The sequence below is a fragment of the Malaya genurostris genome, chromosome 3 (assembly GCF_030247185.1).
Source record: "Malaya genurostris strain Urasoe2022 chromosome 3, Malgen_1.1, whole genome shotgun sequence".
Lineage (NCBI taxonomy): Eukaryota > Metazoa > Arthropoda > Insecta > Diptera > Culicidae > Malaya > Malaya genurostris.
The window spans coordinates 73,289,406-73,304,577 of NC_080572.1; the positions used below are offsets into that span (position 1 = coordinate 73,289,406).

The window sequence follows — 15,172 nt, forward strand, 5'->3', positions numbered from 1 at the left end:
ATTCAAATGAAAGGTCTTGAGGTCCCATAAAAAATTCCTGAATATTATTTGGATCCGACTTCCGGTTTGGGAGTTATGGGGTAAAATGTGCAAAAAAATGAAAATATGTTTTCTAACTTTTCTCATAGATGGCGCGACCGATTTTCACAAACAGGTCCTGTCCCATACGTAATTCCTGAATTTCATGCGGATCTGACTTCCGGATCCGGAAATATTAAAAATTGTATACCATCACTGAAAATGGGGTAAAACCTTAATCTAAATCGACCTCAACTGTTTTCCAATTGATAGTTTTTATCAGTAGACGGTCAAACAAACCGATTTCGGTTATTCTTTTATTTTGAAGAATACCACAGTATTATATATGATAGTTTGATTGATATGAGAAAGGCATCATTACACCATTAGGTGGATTAAAACAGGTTTTTATTTGCTCCATCTTCTTGACGATTGTTGAACCGATTTGAATAATTGCTGAAGATACTGTATTAAATTTACGTATTCAATATTTTGTGCAATAAAAGCTTACTCCTAACCGTTAGGATATGTAGTTCAATATAATCTAGAAGAAAAATCATGACTCCTTCTATTGCCATATATTTAGTAGAAAAATGACCGTGGCATTTTTTTTAGAACAGTGTTTTTTTCAGTACTCTATTCACCAGCTTTTGATCACATAACAATTTAATTCACTAAAATACGAACCCTCTTGATGATTACTTATACGTATTGTAATTCTTCTTTGTGCCTCATTCATTCTCGAACAGAAAGTTCAACATTTTCTCTAGCCAACATAAACAATTAATTAGACGAATGCATGAGTGAAGTAAAATTCTGCATGATGATGGTAACAGTTGATTCAATGGAATTTTACAGGTTTCGTCCGATTTGTGAAAAAACCGTGCGAAATCATGGAGTATAAATATATTTTAAAATATAATTTTAACGGTATGCTGAATCAAGCAGTGAAGATGAAAATTTATTCTAGATACACCTGACCCATGCGGCACCAACTTTAACATTATTAAAACGCATTTTTCTGTTAATTATGCTATTTCATGACTGATTGAGTTGTACATGTTTCTCGAGTAATTTTCACCTCACAGTTCAGTAAAAGTTTCATTTGTTACAATTGTATTCAATAAGTAATTCCGGACCGGAAAACGGATCCGGATAATATTCTACAGTAGACTACGCGAAACTCCAAAATGCCAAAATCGACATTAGTAAAATTATGTCCTTTTCGTTTGAGAAAACTGAAACTGACGCAGGGTAGTTTCATCAAACAAACACTATTCATGAAAATGTGTTTGGTTCGCACTTTGCAACGGGGGTTTGGAGCAAACCTGATATAAAAACCAGGTTCGAAACTGACTCGATTTTCAGTTCAACAACGTTGAAACTAGGTTCGAAACTGGCTTCAAACGAACGGTTTGACAGCAGTTAGAATGGAAACTAGTTTAGGTTTGGCATAAAGCGAAAACGACATAAGAAACAACGCTACCGAAACTGCTGATTATTTTCATCCACTGTACTCTGAATTTAGCAAATGCATTCATTTTTTTGTGGCAGTGTAGTTGGAGTGCGTTCACAAAGCTCAGCACGTCTATTACCAATCTACCACGTGCTTTCCGAAGATGGTGAGCGCAAACGAAATCAAAACATACAACTAGAACTGAGAGAATCCCAGTAATAGAGAGAGCGTGGAAGAAATTTACTCTTTTATTCTCCCGTAGCAATCCGCGATTCGAATGCAACATAAAATTAATTTACCAACTGAGTCAGCCGCGGATAGATTCAATGGTAGAAAACATACAGAGTTCGAAGCAAACCATCCACGGCTGTGTGGTATTGTTTTTGATCGTTCACATTTTCGCGTCCTTTTTCGCTGCGACTTTCAACCAGTTGCGTATGAACCGTGACCGCGAGCGGACGTTTGAAAAAGTTGTCGAGAAGATAGTGTTTTGTGCGTAAATTCTTTTCTGGTAATGACGTGCTAGATGAAAATATTTTTTTCCCTGCAACAGTTGCAAGCGTTCTCACTTTCATCTGTAGCAGTGTGCAGTTCGCTGGGTGGAAACATTTTTCCTCGCTTAAATGACATTGAAATTTTCAGCACCTTCAAAACCCGCGTCTAAACAGTGGTACATATATTTAAATTTTTTGTTCAAATGTCTCTGTCATTGTCATCTCTAAATCGAGTTCGACAAGTGCTATTTTCGTGTAGAATACGTTTTAGTGGAAATTTTTTTGAGTTATTCAACCCGTGGTGATCAATTTACCGAGTGACCGACTGAAGCTGACACCTACTGAAAAGATTGGTGCAGATCTCAACGTGTAGTTTTGAAGCCGGTGTGTGACTAAATTGAACCGTGGGTGGAGGTAGATTACTCACGCAACGAGTGCCGCAGATCCTTGATCCGCACGAGGAAACCGGAAAGAGGTTTTCAGACGAGCGGATTAATGTGTGTTTGTTTTTATTAGCCGACGTACATTCTTCTAGAACGGTACGGTCGAAGCAAATCAACAATTCAGGATTCACGTATTTTTTTTAAACAACCATCGATGTCGTGCATTTCTCAAAAGATTATTTATGTATGGCGAAAACTGCTACGAAAATAGTCTTTACAACCAAAATACTCTAGTGCTGTTTGGAATATTCATGAGTTTGATCAATGAACCGGATGTCGGCTTGTTTTGTTGGCGACACTATTTGCCTTCTAATAAAATTTTAATCTATTAGAAAAATAACTCTATTCGCCATAAAAGAATTTTTGTATTGTAGAGACTCAGAAGTTGATTCTGAAACAAACAATATTATATGTTTTTTATTTGGTTTTGAGTTCTCTATGGAATGTCGTTTTTGTTTCTTAATGATTGCTAGAAAAACTAGAAAATTTTCCAATTTTTTATTTTTTTGTTGAAATTGAATAAAAAAGCGGAATAATTTTTTCAGTGGTATTCCATTGAAAAGTTAATACCCTTTCATCAGATATAAAATTATTTTAAATTCAACATTTCTTTATATTCCGTCTATTCGTCTATTGGTCTATTCGTATTTTAAATTGGTTAAGGTGTTCTACGATTACGATAACTGCAAACACCGTTTACCTCTGTGAAAACAACATGTCCTTCTTTGAGCAACCATATCTCAGAAACAACTCGATATTTTTAGATAGAATTTAAACTATGGCAGTCTATGATAAAGAATAATAACTATCTTAAAATTGAAGATTAGACAACCCGCAGCTTTTTTCAATCCACATTCGAAACGAAGGATTATGAAACCCTGTTAATAGAAGAAGCTCCTATATACTGGAAACAATCACAATATTGGTATTTGAACAAATATTCAGAAATTTATATTAAATTTAATGGAAAGTAATGACTAATGCGGCTTTATGTCTTCATTTACAAACTACAATAAATTCCGTCGTAATCAATTTCCAAATATTTTTACTGCATTTGTTTGGTCGGTATAAAGTCAATCGAATTGGCCTGTTCGACACGCTGATTTTCGGTGTAGTACAAAAACTATCAAAGTAACATAATTCTGCGACATGACCAAATTTGTTTCCAGGGCTACCCAAGTAATCATATACATTATATAACAGAACATTTTTAACTCTATTTTGACATGGTTAATGTATAATTGCACTAATCATACATAGTTTAAAGCAATGTGAATTAAATTTGTTTTTGACATGTAGTGAATCATTATATTACAACAATTTTTCGTTGTTCCATATATCGGCATTCAAATCCATATTTAAGTGCAACGAAAGTACTTATAAGTTTCAGCACCTCAGAAAAAGTCCGTATGACAAATTTGGACTAAATCGGATATTTTTTTTAATATCGGCTCTGATATTTTTACAGATTTCCTAAATCGATTTCTTTTTGTCGTTGTCGAATGTCCTGAACTTGCATGAAATTTTTTCGAGATGATAACACCCGATCTTCACGTTTCATGCAACTTAAGACCCTTGGCATTTAAATAAATTTTCTATTTCGAAAATCTCAAAAGTCCCCGAAAGTCGATTTAAAAAAAAATTCGAGATGACACTAATTGTTGACGTTTCATGTAATCCTGAGCCTTTTGGCATAAAAAGAAATTTCGATTTTTAAAATCTCAAAATTTTTCAGAGTCCCAGAAAGCCAACCTTTACGAAAAAAAATAAAAAGTTTTCTATTTTTTTTGAATTTTTTTTCGAAATGTCGCTCAATCTCGACAAAATAAACTTTAATCACCGGGTACCCTTTACCCATATCCGATTTAGCTCAAATTTTGCAATTGAAAACGTTTTGAGCACTACCACTTAACGAAATTAGAGATGACCCTTATAGTATTGGCACCATGATAAACATGAGTTGTGCAATATAAAACACTATAATGCTATTATAGTGATGAATATATATTCAGGCTGGAACGATAAAAACATACAGTATACAAATATTACGCCATAAACAGCAGTGATGTTCATGTATTTATGTTTATTATTAAATACCTTTTCCGGTTTTAAAATTTATTTGCGAAGTAATTTTCAAAGTATTATTTATGTAGTATATATTTGCATTTTAGCTGCATTAATAATGCACAATTCCTATTTCACCTATCAGATCCTAGAAGAGTGTAATAATCGCGCTATTCGGTTTTATAATAACATTCTAAAAACATTTTAAGCTCAATTGCATTCAGTCAATTTCTTTACGAGAATTTTTAAAACTGAAATAATGTTGGGTTATAATGCGTCGTGGTTTCTTGGGAAATATGCACACTAGGGTGTGACAAAATATTGATTTCAGCTCCACTAAACTTTTCGTGTTCCTTTTGGGTCCCATAAGAACCATTCAAAATTTTAGCTTGATCTGAGAAACAACATTTTTGCGCCCGAGGTTTAAAGTTTGTATGGGATTTACTATGGAGAAATTCACAATCCAACATTTTTAGAAAAAGTTATCAAAGGAAACCGACACAAAGTCCAAAAAATAGCTCATTTTTTAATATATCTAGCATCACTGCTGGTCGTCTACTTTTTGTATAACGTTTTATTGATTGCACTGTTTGCTTCATAGTAAAATAGTTTATACTTAATATGAGGCTATGAAATTTGAACAGACCCTGTCAGCTTGGAGCGAAATTAATCCTTAGATCAGCAACGCCATCGCACGGCATCACATTCAACATATCATGTCAATTGTATGGGTGCGCAGTTCTGCTATTTTGGCGCGCACGAATTTGACATTTACGCTACTTCTATGTACGAAATTCGATGCGAACTCGCCTGAGGGTGCCATGCTCGCAAAAAAGGTTGTTGCCAATGATTTGTTCGGGAAATGTAAGAGCTGGATGTCTTGTTAATGTGATGTCTTTGGTTTAATGCAACGACCATTTCTGTACAATTTACAGTTTCCGATTGACAACGATTTGAACAGAACCCATGCAAACATTCATTCGAACCGTCTAGTGTCAAATTGACTTGACATACTGAAGATAAGAGACAAGTTTCATCTAAATCACAGTATTGTTATCAATTACTGGATATATGAATTTTTCAGGTAGCAGAATTCTACTAACGATACAATTCCTAACTACTTAACTTGTAAAAACGGCGCAATATTCCATTCGTACATAATTGCACTAGGTTACTAAGTGCCGCTGTATGGATTTATCTGTACCAATTATTCCTTGAGCAGATATGTGCTCATGTGGCTCAGTCGATAAACTGACGTGCTTTGTGATCTAATGTTTCTCGGTTCAAGTCGCGCGCTGCTGCTGCTATCGATCTTTTGTTTCATTTGATTTCAATATAAATTTATGTGGTTGAATATAAATTTATGAGAAATACGACGCTCCATTTTTGTGCATCTTATAAGATGTAAAATTACAAGATTTGTTCGAACTGTGTAACAACAATTTCAACATAGCAATTTTGCTGGCTCTAGTTAATTAGTAGTAGAAAACAGTAAAATTTTATCGTGGTTTGTGTTACTCTAGCAAAAGTGTTTACTATCAAAGCACGATGAAAACTACTTTTATTACCAAGAGATTTCTGCAGAAAGTACGATTCAGACGGCACCCAAACTTCCGGCAACACTTACGAATTGTCAGCGTTCTTTCAAGATTACGTCGTACGTTAAAATATTCCGTGCCGTTGAACTTGCGTGTCATTGTTTTAATATAAAATGCACTAATGCTGACATTCCGTTGTCGTTCCGTCTAGATGACGTACGCTTGACGAAATATGTAAATCGGACTTAAGTGTGACAGCAATTCTTATTTATCTTCTATCTTACAATCAGTCATGTAATGAAACAGAATAATTCCGTTTATAATGTGACATCTAATTGAGCAATACCGATTTTCATTTAGAACACCACAAAAAAATAGTTTTTCAAACGCTAAAATTTCAACGAAATTTCGAAAAACAATCGTACTCAACCTCCCGATTGTGCCCATCCAAAGTTCATTGTTATTCGAATATTAACTAAACGAAACAGTTTGTGGAATATATATAGCTAAATATAGAGGATCGTGCTCCCACTGGCACCACCACAACCACCGTCGTATCTGAAACCATTCAACAGGTGCTGTTCCTCCCGGACGATGTGAGTGCGCCAAATATTTTGGCAAATCAAATTTATTCAGTGTGTGTCGGTATATGCTGTGTGTATTTGTGTGTGGACCACGTCGAACTGGTCAAAAGTGTGCATAATATTACGCCTGTTCAAAGATTACGGCACGGCCTGTGGCGCGTTGTGAAATTAAGAATTTAAATCATCGATCCAAGACTGCTCACAGCAGGATTGCACGGTTGCTACATTTAGGAAACCGTTCCGCTTCACATTTGCAGCGCTACCCGGACGGGTCGGAGTACCGTTGGATCGACCCTTTAGAACAAAGCGGATCGAACTCGGAGGTGAGTGATCATATTTTTATGTTTCTTGGTACACTTCAACTAGCATTTGATTTTCGAATCGCAGAATAATTCATCCTGATCATCGCGAAGTTAGACTGTTTAGGGCGTAATGGTTCACTCACGTTCTCGATGACAGGCTAGCAACATTCGATGAGAATATTGCCCATTGCCCTCGACCTAAGCGACAAAAATCATTTTTAAACAAAGGGACATTACGGCAATCGCTGAATCCATGATGACAGCGACCAGTATTTAGCATATCATGAGCATTGTCGGTGTAAACAGTCGGCAGTCACGACTCGCTAGAATCATGTTCGACAGAGAGAAAATGCATGTTCCTCTGCGGCTCCACTATCTTATCCACCCATCAACACCTTTCGCCGCCGGTTCAGTGTTTTGAGGTGAGGTAGAACAGGACATGCAAATTAGGGAGTACAATTAGCTGTTTCTTGGATTGATTACGTATAATGCCAATTTACGTTTCGCAAAGTTGTTCCTGGAAGCTGGAAGGTAATAACACTATCTCGACTGCGACCCCTAGAATCTGTTTAAACTGAACATATTATGACATCGTCATCACTGCTCTTGTTTAATGATTCGTTTCGAGTATCAGCAATGTACATTAGGTTATTTTATTAATCAATTTGAGGTCAAATGTATCGCGAACAAGTTTGAACGTCCTGAAGTTCTCAATATGTCATGGTTTTATCGATTTATTTTGGTTTTGTGTGAGGACATTAGAAGCTGCCTTAAACTAGTTTTCATTATCCATCCCTGCCAACGAGAAACGGACCGAGAGGGAAGTTAGATGAATAAAATTGAGAAGTAAGACACGATCCCGCAACCTTCTCCGTATCGTTGAGATGAGATTTCGATTTTAAATCGCCGGTAAAAGCTTTTCCCATCTATATAACAGGCCACAACGTAGTTAAGTTAGAATCCGATTTTTGTTTCCGAAAATACAAAGTGATAAGTTTTTAAAATTTTAAAGCGTCATTAAAAGTGGCACTGTAAAAAAAACGTCAAACAATCCAGTATCCTATTGGGGTTATGCCCTCGTTATGTACACAAACTTCCCTGCATCTTTCATATTGGGAGTACAAATAATACGGTTCGTTTTTTTGGGGTCAAAATTGCAGTTATTTCAACATAAAAAGAATTAAAAGACTAATCAATGTATCATACATCGCTGGTTACTACTTTTTCCCACTTCTCGGTCAATTTTCAAATTCCATCCCGGAAAAATGTCTCGCTTTTAAGATTATCTAAACTTGAAGCAAATTTTCGATTTCTGTGAAAGAAGTGAACCGATGACCTACCAGATCGTTCTGCATTCGTCGTAACAACCAGTAATCAGAAAGAGCCAGCAAGTTTCCAAATACACTTTCAGGGCTTTTGTGACATGAGGCCGAGCGTTGTCATGCAGGAGAATAACTTTATCATGTAGCAGCTCATAGTACACATTACCCATGAATATTCCGTTGTTGTTGAGGTCGACGGCTACAATTAACCGGGTGTAGCGTAATATTTTTTCTTCTTAGGGTGATCATAGACTATCAATTTTTCATCCCCAGTAACAATTCGATTTAAAAAACCCTCTTTTGCCTTTCTCATATAGAAAGGCTATACAATCACTGTGAAAACCGACTTTTGAACCGAGGTCATATACCATTCGACTCAGTTCGACGATCTGAGTAAATGTCTGTGTATATTTTCTCTGAGATGGTTGAACCGATTTTCACAAACTTAGATTCGAACGAAAGGTCTTCTGATTCCATAGCTCGCTATTTTTTTATAATTCAATAATGTAATATAATTTTAGGCACACTGCTTAAGCTCTAAGATGCCAAGGGTATTTTCTAATCTTAATTAACGACTAACTTAAAACTAGGATAGTATCATTAGACTATGTCATCTCGGGTTCTCGAAAATCCAGCTTTCAGTTTTCTACAAGTAACTAGCAACATATTGGAGATCGGTTGGAAATAAGTTGTCGTTACGTTGCAATGTCATGCTGAAATAGCTAATCTTTCCATAACAAGTAAATAACTTGTTTTTAAGTAAACTAATAAAAACTTAGTCACCATCGACATTGTAATCATTGAAATAATTGAGAATGCTTTTCTATCAATAATAAAAAAGCAGCTTAGTATTTGACATTAAAACCATAAGACCTTTCATTTGAATTTAAGTTTGTGAAAATCAGTTCACCCATCTTTGAGACAAGTGAGTGACATTTTATTCAATTTTTGGTGCATATCACCCTGTTATTCCGGAACCGGAAGTCGAATCGGGATAAAATTCAATTGCAGTCTATGGGACCATGAGACCTTTCATTTGAATCTGAGTTTATGAAACTCGGTTCAACCATCTATATGAAATTTAAGTGACATTATTTGTCACATACACACGTGTATGCACATACACATACACACAGATACATACACATACACAGATATTTTGTGATCTTGACGAACTAAGTCGAATGGTATATGACACTCGAACCTCCAACGATATTTCGAAAAGCGGACATAAAATAGATTTCGTCTTCTACATTTATATATACGTACATATTGTTATACCCCCCACAAACAATCACTTAGCTACACCACCTTCAATGTTATGCTAGTGTTCAAACAACGATGTTCTCTTTCTTTATGGTCGAAATAAAATTATTTTTTCCACGGTAGCTACTACTTCTAAATCGCTTCATGGCTCTAATTTCAAAGATGCTAAAGTTAAACTGATGGGACGGGGAAAAGGTAGGAAACCAACCCTGATTATCTCTTTCAAGATACATCGATGCCGGCAGCTTTGAAGAGCATGCTTTGTTCGGTTGACCTTGGAAAATTTTCGAGAAAAATTGTGTTTATTTTCTGGCGATATCCGGAATGAACGATGGCAATGGGTAAATTTTTATTAGACTGCAATAAAATTATCGTATAATAAAATCAATGATGTGTATGTGCGATTCCCGTAACGATGCATTCTTCCAGTTTATCGTGGCACTACTCAAATTTGATCGCTTCGGAACGCTCAAATACTACTAAGAAATGTGATGTCCTTGATTTGTGATAGCATCTCGTAATCGTAATGTTATCGTTTAATACTCCGTCCGTGCTCTACAGTTGCTTTACAATCCTTAAAACAGTAAATAACATACTTTCCACAAGCATGAACTCTGTTTCAAACAACTAGTTCGCATCGTTCGATCGGCCCAATTCTGCGTCAAGTCGTCAAAACTAAGTCTAGCGTTGCGCTTCAATTTGCCCCTTCAGTTAATTTTACTTCTTCTGTATTAAAAGAAACGAAATTCTTCTCCGATTGTCTATTCGTCAACTGTATGATGTCATACGGTAAAATACGGTTGGTCAAAGCGTTTGGTGGCGATCATTTATAGTAAAGTTAATGGTGTTTCAGTAGTGCATTTGCCGGTACGAATAGCCGATAGAGTCGCGTGTGCCTTGAACTTACGACACAGTAGCCCATGAAAAAACAATAAAACACTTCGTCTGTGTGTGTATTTGAGTTTGCGGTGCGAACCATTAATTGAAAAGAATACCATTGGTGGCAAACTGATTGGTACTAATTTTAAATATTAACTCCAAATAAAACGCACTCAGTGTGACCGCCGCTGATAACACTGGCCACAACAAAAATCGATAGTGATGAATGTTATTGAAGCTCTTGTTTTTTTATGAAAATCGTTGCGAAAGAAACTAGTTTTGTATTTGATACTCTCAGAAAACAATGAACTGTGCAACAAATTGATAAACATAAATACACTAAGTAAGTTGTTGTTGTTTTTCAGAGGCGAACTCCTTTCGTAAAATAATTACACTTTACATAATTCCAGATCACATTCATTAACCCTAGAATGCTCTCTACCCCAGCGCTACTTCAAACCTCCGTTATTTGGTTACGGTTTAATATAACCATAACCATTCTTTACGACAGTTCAATCTGATATTTAGGATTCAATTTACATTGGTGCATAATTTTTATTTGACCTAACTTTTTAATGACTATGACTTTTTAAAGTTGGTCTGGGGTAGCAATGTACTCCACGAGAGCAATTATGTTAGTGTTTTTTTGGAAGCGAAACATTCGGAAATTTTATTATAACTTTTTATGTGAACAAAATATCTAAACACGGTAAGCAAAAACAAAATATGTAAAGGATACTGATACTGATCAATAGCAATGTCACGAAGAAAAGAGACAAAACACATTCGTTTTGCTGGAATAGGTTATAATTTTATACCATACAACACCATGTTTAATAGCTTGAAACACATGTATCTTCTGTAGCCCAACTTCTTATCATTTGCATAAGTAATAAAAAAAAGCTCAAACTACATATGGCGTTACTAAATACTTGCATTTGTTGCGTGTAGTATGTTGCATGTTTGTAGATGGATAGGAAACAAATTACCATTTATTAAAAAAAACATTTTCAAAATCTACCACAAAAAAAAAATCAAAATCGGTTGTGAAATTCTGTATTTATAGCTAAATGAAGGTAAAAGCGGAATTTTGACGTATTCAGGGACTTGTTTAAAAAATTATATCTCATAGGAAATTTTACCGAACTAAAATATTACTATAGAGGCTTCTTTGCGATAAGTTTAGAAATGAAACTGTACCGTTTATTTGTAAATACAGTAAAATTTCAACAGCTTCAGATAGATTTCAACTCTGGTGTAGAAATGTACCTCTAAGAGCGTTTACGTATATGAAAAGTCACGAGAGTATTCTAGTGTTAAATCAGAGTCAAACCAGATCGAGATAAACGATTTGAAGATCTTTCAATCTTCTAAATACGGTAATCAATAATAATCGTATAGTTGTCGTTATGCCTTTCACCATAGAAAGGTGAAAGAATTGCTGGTAAACCCGACTTTCGACCATACCTTCGGAGACCCAAAGTGTTATATACCATTCGACTCAGCTCGATGAGATCGAAAAATGTCTGTGTGTATGTGCATACACTTTTCGAATATTTGTAACGCTCAATTCTATCGAAGATCGCTGAACCCATTTCAACTAGCTTAGGCTCGTTTGAAAGCTACTATTGGACCATTGTAGAAGTGTAGATTGTAGATCAAATGACTGTCACTTCCGGATCTGGAGATATAATGGTATAAGTGACGTAACCGACAAATCCCAGTATTGTTCAATGTTTATCGGAGGTAAGAAACACTTAGCCTTGTTTGAAAGCTACTTAGGTTATTTGATGAGCTCACAATACTAATGGCCAAGATTAGAATCATACAAATGTTTCATTGAGACTATTCAAATGGCAAGAGAAAGGTATTATCACACCACTAGATGGATTAAGAAGTAACACTCCGTAAGCTCTACTATGCCGAGAGCTTTGGTAAAAGGTGCGTACCCCCCCTTGGCAGATGGGGGTGGGTATAAAAATTGTAATGCTCTCTGTATCGTTCACGGATTGGATATGATTCATAGTGCTTGAAATAGACAACATGTCATTCGGTGGTTTCATGCATTCTTATACCTGTAATTATGTCACCAATTTGGACTAACTTGATGCAGTTGGGGTGAATATTTATATATCACATTCGTCCTGAGCTGGTGAATTTATTTCGAAAAGGAGTACTATTATTATCAGGAATAAGAGTAAATTGACATCTCATGAACCGGGCTGGAACTTTCAAACCTATCCGATCCGGTTCGGTACCGGCACAAATGTCATGCATATTGCAATGACGACGAAACTGATTCGGTCAGGTGTGAATAAACTCTCAAATCGGGGAAGGTTTGAATGTACCTAAATTGCTCACTCTTTGACACAGATGCCACCTTCTAACTGAAAATGTGAGATGTTTGTCTCTGAAATAATACGGTTCACTTGGACCATTTCATCCAATAACCCCTAGTATTTCCATGCGAAATACATGTAATTATTGTTACAGGCAGAAATGTTGTTGACTGTAGAATACTTTGTAGTTTTCCTTTCCACAATGCTTCTTTCTTACTCTAACTTCATCACTCTCAGCACGGAACTACGATAAATAAAATACTCAATATACTTCTCAAAGGACCAGCAAACTGCTCATAGTTCTCAGCACATTGCACTGTAGCAATTCCATGAGAAACTGATATACTCAAAATTTTATAATATTTGGAAGAATCGTTCTTCATTGAACAATATTAGACCCGTATTTTTTTATTTTGCCTTTCTGCTAATTTTTGGATATGTTGTCAATAAATGCCTACAGTTTTAAGAAAAAATATGGGAATATTGTGAAATTTGAGATTTTGTTTTTGCAAAAGTCAATTTTTAACTGGTCTTCATGGTTTGGGCACTATGTCATATTGCTTTTTTTGTCGTGAATACGACTTACTTTACTATGGGGTGCCTTTTCAAAATTTACCCTCTGAGAGAGTGATAAGTTTTTGATCGTGAATATCTCTTGTTGTATCTAACGAATCAAGATAATTTTTGCTACACCCCATCGGAAATATGATCACAATTTTATGATAAAATTTTCAGTTGTGTGACATAATCTCAAAAAGTTCAAAATTAAACTTTTCTGAAATGTTTGGTATAAACGAGTATCAAAGAGGATAATTCATAAGGCGCGTTTGCTTTCTCGTATTTTAAAGCTCATAGCTCAGTGATCTGTGAAAGGGTTGATATAATCTAACTACCAATAGAATCGAAATTTTTCAACTTAAACGTGAATAGCAAAAGCATTGAAGTATTTCAATAGTACACTATTGAAAAACCTGTCTCATTTGACCCATGTCTACACCAGCCAATCAGAACGCGTTCTGAGGAAGAGAACAAAATATCTGCTGCTGTACAACAATTCGTTCGAGAAAAATGTTCCGAAAAGTGTTGAATATCGTAGTGAGTTCTTCAATTTGGTCCTTCTGAATGCTAGAAACGAATCCCTACAGCATATTGATAGTTTCTTTCAATAAATTATGCAAATCCGAAATGAAATAATCGACATTAAAATTCTGTATGCGGCTATTTTTATAGCCGTTAGGACCGCCTATTAGTGAAAAAGCTACAAACGAAATCAGGTAAAAACAAGCCTCTCAACTAAAATTGGATCAGTTTGGATTTTATCGCCACTGCGAGCAGATATATTTTATGTCATTTGCAAAGCTAGTTTCGCTTCCGACAAGAGCGATTACGTCACAGCTGCGTCATTTGCATTGGTGAAAAAGCAACGGTGAAGAGCATTACACAAAATCAGCCGTTCTAATGGCTCTAAAAGTTTTCTAAAAAACTATTAGGATTTTTTGCTCGCAAATCGAAGGGAAATATCCTCAGTTTAGTGCAAATCTAGAACTGTTTGATTTGATTCTTGCACTTTTCGCTGTGTGAAATTCACAGTAATCGAGATCAAGTGAAGCTTTCTTTGTTTTTGCGAAAAATGTGGAAAAGGGGAATGCTTGCATAATTCATATAATTGATCAACTAATTGATATTCGGAAGTGTTTAGGAACATGTCCGTTGTTTTCGTATTCACGACATCCAGTTATGTCTGACATTACCCACCCACCTTTTTTTCTTAAAGCTGAAACATTTTTCCATAAAATATCAAAAAATTGTCGATGTTTTTGTTTTTGAGTTACAATTTTTTTTCAACTCAAGTTTTCGTAGTTTTCGTGTTTTTTCGATTTTCTCTCCAAAACTCAAAACAAAAAAAAACATACATAGCCAATTTATGGATATGTTCTGTGGAAATGTTTCAGCTTTGAGAAAAGAATATAAAATGACATAGTCGCAAACCATGATAACCGTTAAAAAATTACACAATTGACTTTTTCAAACACAAAACATCAATTTTGCAATATTCGCATATTTTTCCCAAAAACCATAGGCATTTATTGACAACATATCATCAAGATAACAGAATCTGCCATTTGATTCAAAAGCTTTTTTAAGTAATGTATTTTTTAAGAAAATCGAAAATAATCGATTTTTTTATCCACCCTAACAAGGAAATGGTCACCCAAATTACAAAATGAAAAAAATACGGGTTCAATATTTTTCGACGGAGAACGATTCTTCAGTTTCTCAAGGAAATGCTGAATGATTATGGCAGAACGGATACTGCCCACTGATCTGTGGAAGAAATTAAATAAAGACTGTCCCAGAAAGTATGGACGCACTTTGATTTCGCTGTAAATAATTCATAAGTGTTATATATTCAAATTTTATTCGATATACTGATAATATTAGACTACAACAACAGAATATTATTCTC

At 35.3% G+C, this 15,172-nt stretch overlaps 1 protein-coding gene across 6 annotated transcripts in view; it reads left to right on the plus strand.

The window, feature by feature from the left end:
* Window positions 1-1,790: 1,790 nt before the first annotated feature.
* LOC131435045 (uncharacterized) overlaps window positions 1,791-15,172 on the plus strand; it is a 92,347-nt gene continuing 78,965 nt past the window's right edge. For 2 of the 6 annotated variants that reach the window (XM_058602518.1, XM_058602519.1), the window contains exons 1-2: window positions 1,791-1,985; window positions 6,374-6,920. The gene's annotated coding sequence lies outside the window, so the exon portion shown is untranslated. Of the gene's footprint in view, window positions 1,986-2,055; window positions 2,145-6,373; window positions 6,921-15,172 lie in introns of those variants that run through there. The other 4 variants (XM_058602521.1, XM_058602522.1, XM_058602520.1 and 1 more) reach the window with 4 other exon arrangements.